This window comes from Mustela putorius, unplaced genomic scaffold (assembly GCF_011764305.1).
Source record: "Mustela putorius furo isolate JIRA1106 unplaced genomic scaffold, ASM1176430v1.1 tig00003836_pilon_pilon_pilon, whole genome shotgun sequence".
NCBI classification, from domain to species: Eukaryota; Metazoa; Chordata; class Mammalia; order Carnivora; family Mustelidae; genus Mustela; species Mustela putorius.
Window position 1 is genome coordinate 34,946,687 of NW_025421989.1, and position 5,832 is coordinate 34,952,518.

Sequence of the window (5,832 nt, forward strand, 5' to 3'; positions counted from 1 at the left end):
CTATTTGGGAAGAGTAACCCTTCCCAGAGACTGCTGCTTAACTCTCATTGGTCAGAACTGAATCATATGGCCACCAAGGGAGCCTAGCAATTTGAGAATTTCACTATCTAGCCTCCATGGTAGAGAATGAGAAAGCAGAAGGGAGTTGGAATGGGTGTGAGTGAGACTAGCTAGGGTATTTGCCTGATACCAAGTCTCTTATCTCCTGTTCCAGGCCTCTTGGTATTTTACACTGAAGACAGGGCTGGCTCGCGCTGCGGGGGAGGGGGGGTTAGGGATGGTGGGTAAGGGGGCCACAGTAGTTTATCTAGGCCAGAGCCAGGGAAGATGGCCACCCCTTTCTCAGATATTGATAAGGTTTCAAGAAAGACTTGAGGTCCTAGAAGCTGCTCAAAAGAAGGGAGACAAAGTATCGATGTCTGGTGGACAAGGCGAAAGAAGGGATATAATTCACACAACAAACTAACAATTACCAGGCACTTACAACTATGTGCTAGGCACTGTCTCCAGACCCCGGCCTGGGAAGTGTCTTTAAAGCAGAATATAGAAGATCAGATTAAAGGAATGGATGGGAGTCAAGAAAATGTCCTTGGAATGAGGGCAAGAAAACAAAACAGAAAACCAAACGAAAGGAAGTTAATCTTGGGAGGACAGCTTAGGAGGGGTTTGAGAGTAAAGCATGAAATCCTAAACAGTCCCGGCCAGAAAGAAAAGCAGACATTCTCCCCCCACACCAACCATGATGAAGATGCCCCAGCATACTAAGTTTACTTCTGGATCGGTCCTTGGAAACATCTAGAGGCCAGAGAAAGAAAACTCAAATGATAACAAAGCTCAATGAGCCAAGCACGGTGGAAGGAGTGATCTGGGTTCCCATCCTGGCTCTCTACCACCTGGATTTAACTTCTGGGAACCTGTCTGGGGGTAGTGACCTCCAGGTTTCCCCACGGTGGCAGGTAAATCAAGTGACAGAAAACCCAGGTCAAAGTGATCTCAGAAAAAAAAAAAAAAAAAAGGAATTTATTGTCACGTAAAACTGAAATTTCCGAGGGCAGGGCCACTTCAGGTTCAGTGGGATCCAGGGGCTCAAACAATGCTGTGTCTGTCACCTGGCTCTTCTTTGCCTTTACTGGTTCCATTCTCAGGCAGCCAGCCAGCCCAGGCTTACAGCCTATCTTTTCAGTAACCCCAGTAGAAAGTGTGATTCTCTTTTCCACTAGAAACAGCAAGTTCTGAAATGGTCTCTCTGGATCACACTCAGGTCACCTACCAACCTCTGAACTGATCAGTGTGGCCAGAGTGGGGTGAGGGGACAGGTTCAAATGCCCCATTCATCCCACTTCTGCAGCCAGGAGAGGATGTCAGACCTGCAAGCTAAAATCAGAAAGGAATGGTTTCCCCAAACACAGTGTGGGTTCTGGATCTAGAAGGGGAACCAAATGTTGGACAGGCAAAGCTAAAACTGTCTACCACAGTGGTTCTGGGGAGCTGCCAAAGAACCCATAAACACCAAAACCTCCCAATCAACCAAAAACTGTCTTCTTATATCCAGTCTTGAGGGTTAGAATCCCAGTTCACTTTCAGCCTTGTCAAACAAATTGTCAGAAAGTCTGAGCTGAAGAGGACCTTTGAAATCATTTCTCCCCACACCAGGGCACAGAGAGGGGAAAAGGCCTGCCTAAGCCTGTAGGGCTAGATCAGCCCCAGAACAGACTAGAAAGACCTACAAAAATTCAGCCAAGCATTCTTTCACTTCCGCCCGCAGCTGCTCTGGGAATGGCGCATAAAGGACTAAGCAAAAGCCTGGAGAATGTCACCAGAAATGGGAACAGGTCTGGCCAGCCTACTGTGATAGCTCAGTGAGGAATTTCTTTAGGAGGAAAACAAATCCTCTTGGGAGTGAAGGAGGCTAGGCTGCAGAAAGAGCCGGGATGTCTGAGGCCCTCAGGCCCAGATCACACGTGGAGGGTGTGGCCAAAGAGGGGGGAGGTGGTGGCACGGCACTTTTCCAAGACAGGCTGATTCGAGCAGTGGAGGCCAGGTCCAGGTCCGAGGGACCCCTTTGGGACATCACATTACAGACTGCAATGGCAAAAAGTTGGCCAAAGGAACTACAAGAAAGCACACACCTTCTTTCTTTTTGGTTTAAGGTAAGCTCTCGGCCCAAGATGGGGCTCAAACCCACGACCTCGAGATCCAGAGTCCCATGCTCTACCAACTGAGCCAGCCAGGCACCCCAACACACCTTCTTTCTGATACCAACAGCCAGGTGTCTCAACAGCATTGCCTCCAAAGGCCTACCACTCTATCCGGTTCCCCACAATGTGATCCATTTCCCCCAGCTCCCCAAGAAGGCAAGGCATTCTCTCCACGTTTTCACCCAAAGGAAAAATCTGGGCCCCCAACCTGGCTTCCCTTTGATCTTTCCCTTCCCTGCCAATGTCCAGGCCTGGCAGTACCATTGTTCAGAAACTGGGGGACATACTTGGTAAGTTTACCCTGATAACACAGCCGTGTCAGGAAGGAAAGTTTTCCAAGGGATATGTCGTAATGCCCTTTATCATGGGCTGCCTTTTTCTCTCCTTGTCTTTTCTTTTAGGGAGAAGGACTCAAGTGGGAACACCAAATGGCTTCAGACCCTAAGGACTCTGAAAGGATTATCATGATTACTTAAGCAAGGCTTCTCTGGAACTCCCAGCCAAGTGGGAGACAGAGGCAACTTCTCAAGTTATATACCCTTTCAGCCTTTGGTTAGATAAGTATGGGGCCTGAGCAAACAGACAAACTGTGAACATTTCTTCCATTAACTCTTTCAAGGTCAAGAAAACACACGCTGGAGGCCTTTCTATATCTCACGGGGCCCTGGTACTCCAGAATTTACCAAGACGAGCCTTCATTCCTTAAAAGTTCATGAACCAACCCTTTTTCCACCTGCTTCGACTCCTCCCGGGTCCCCCCAAATAGTCAGGCCATCTCTTATTTCCAGGTAAAAAGCACCCCACTTCTTTGTGGGGTGAGGGATGATTTAGCAGGGAGTTCTATGTTCGGTCACAGGAGCACCCCACCTCACCTTGCCCCCTTCTCGGCTGCTGCAGGGCTAGGCAGAGGCTAGCCGCCCCAGAGGCCTCACATGGGGTCCTGGGGAGAGACATCCCACCTGCTGGTCACCCCGGCAGGAGACCCGCATGGAAAGCTTGGCCTGGGGTGCGACTGTGCACAGCCTCCCACCACTCCTCACCTGAGTCTGAGGAACGCTTGAGAGGTGCCTTCAAGCCACACAGCTCATCAGGAGCTTTTGCTAGAAAAAAAAAAGAAAAATGCTGGAGACAAACGTCCCAGTAAGGGTGGTGGCTGACCTTTGCCCAGGCAATGATGTCACAGAGCGAGGCGCCCCAATGTCAGAGCATAAAAGGAGGGATTTTCTGCTTTCAATTTCCCCTCGAATTTGCAGAATAGAAAAAGAAAACCAGAAAATCAAGAGGGAGCCCTAGCTGTGTAAACCTGAGGGTTCAGAGTCCTGAGTCCAGGCCTGCCCGTGGCTAGGGGGAACCCTAGCTGCTTCGCAGGATGGAGTTTATGCAACGCATAGGAAGAGAAATTGATATATATATATATATATATATATATTATATATATGTGTGTGTGTTTCAGTTCTGGTAACCCCCATGCTGCAGGAGTGCACCAGGACAGGAAGGAGCTGTAAGTGTCCCAGAAACTGGCAATCCCTGTGGGCCTTGCCAGTTCCCCACCTGGGAAAGTGGCGGGGGGGGGGGGGGGGGGGGGCACAGAAGGGGGCAAGTGGGGGTCCCACGGGGTGTGGACAGAGTTTGATGAACCCCTGTTTAGGCTTCCTGGAAATGAGCCCATCCAAAGCCAGCCCAAGGCAGGGGCCTCCCCAGACCACGATGCACTGAGGCCTCCTTTCTCCCCTGCCAGAGCCACGAGGGGCCTTGAGTTCCACCGCCCAGGGAGGGGCCCCCAGAACCCTCCCCACCCCCGCGCCATTTCCAGGCCTGTGGGCGAGGGGGGTCAATGTCGTTCAAGTAATTTCTCTGCGAACACAAGATGGCAGCCTTAAATAAATGCAACCCTGCGCAGCTTTTAATCTTACACATCATTAAATTCCTAATTTACACATTATGTTTTCGTGGGCCAACCCATAACTCATTAGTGTTGAACTCACGAGGTATAAAGACCAACGCACGACGGGCGCCGGGGCGCCGTCACCTGCCTGGGTTAACAGTTCCTGCCGCGGGGGCAGGGAGGAAGGCGCTAGAGGGCCGCCAGGGCGCCCACGGGGCCGAAGCTGGGGCGCGGGCGATCCCTGGGTGCCAGGCCCCGCGCTGCAGGCCGCCGAGGCGGCACCGGGGCCGGCTCCCTCCCTCATCTCCTGAGTCTCTTGAGCGCGCGCCCGCGCGCGCACGCACACACACAGACACACACACACACGCTTACACTCGCACTCGAATACTCGCACACCCGGGTGGCCGCGCGGGTCTCCAAGCGGCGCAGGCCTCCTTGGCAGACATCTTCCTGTGGGAGGATTTCAAACGAGCCGTGAAAGCCAGAAACTACACGGGTTACAAACTCCGGAATCCCTGGCCGGCCCGGGCCCCCTTCCCACCTCCGACGCTGCCCCTCGCCTTGGCGCGGGGCCAGGAAGCCGCCAAAGGGCAAAGCGCGCCCGCCGACGGCGCGGGGAGATCCGGGGGTGGGAGGGGTGCAGGGGCTGCCCGATGTCCCTCCCGACCCGGGGACCGACGGCCCAGTGCCGCGCAGCCCAGCTTGGCCTCGCCCCGCTGGGGTGGCCCAGGAAGACCCGAAGCCTGGGATGGGTGGAGGGCTGGCCGCCGCTCTCCAGGGAAAGACGTCACCGGGGCGCCGCTGGCCGCCCCAGGCCCCGGCCCAGGAGCTCCACGAGGCGGAGGGAGGCTGGGGCCTGGAAGGGCCTGTGGGCCAAGGGAAGCGGCCTTCGCGCTCGGGCCAGGCCCCAGTGCTGAAGCCGGCTGTTCCCGCGGCGAGGGCTGAGAGCCACCTCGCCCCGCGCGGAGTCGGCCAGGCCCTCGAGGTGCTCCGCGCCCTCCCAGCCGAGAGCCAGCTCCGCGCGGCGGCGGAGTGGGAGGGAGGAGGCCGGGCGCGCGCCCCGCCCTCGCCGCCCGCGGTCACAGGGGCAATTACACTCCTCGCTGCAGACGGTTACCAGTTCGCCCGCGCATCTCTCTCCCCCGCTCCTCTCCCCTCTCCTCCCCTCCCCTTCTCCGCGGAACTGCTGGCTCCATCTTAGCCCGCGCGCCTGGGAAGCCCGGCCGTGGCCAGCTCCCTCTGGGGACATCCCGAGGCTTCTCCCGCGCGACGCTCCACCCCGGGGGGCCCGGGCAAGCCCTCCACACCCCGCAACGCGTCCCACGAGCGCCGCAGTCCCGGAAGCGGCTGTTGCGGTCCGGAAAGGGCGACAGGAGCCTTCTCCACGCGCTGCAAGACCCCCGCACTCCCGCTTTGCCCCGCAATTCTGCCCCGGGCCAGTGCAGCCACCCTAACGCCCCAAATCCCAAGCTCGCCTCCGTTTTCCAGGCCTCTCCCGGGTCCAGCCGGTCTTCTTTCCAACTGCCAAGTGGACGCCTAGACCACTTGCCTGAAACGTCTGAGGCCTTTGCGTTACCAGGCGTCCTCTGCTGCAAGGAAACCGCGCCGCACCCCCCGCCGCCCCTTTCCCGCTGTGGTTTTATACCATTCCGGAAGGTGTCTTTGAGGCTGTGAATGAAAACTCAGGTTTGGGATTAAGGGCTTCATTTCCAACCCACTGCGTGATTTGAGGCAAATTTCTTAACCTCA

At 55.8% G+C, this 5,832-nt stretch overlaps 1 non-coding gene across 1 annotated transcript; it reads right to left on the reverse strand.

The window, feature by feature from the left end:
• Nucleotides 1-2,160: 2,160 nt before the first annotated feature.
• Nucleotides 2,161-2,233, reverse strand: TRNAQ-CUG. The gene has a single exon. It is a non-coding gene; the product is annotated as a tRNA-Gln (tRNA).
• Between the last annotated feature and the right edge of the window lie 3,599 nt (nt 2,234-5,832).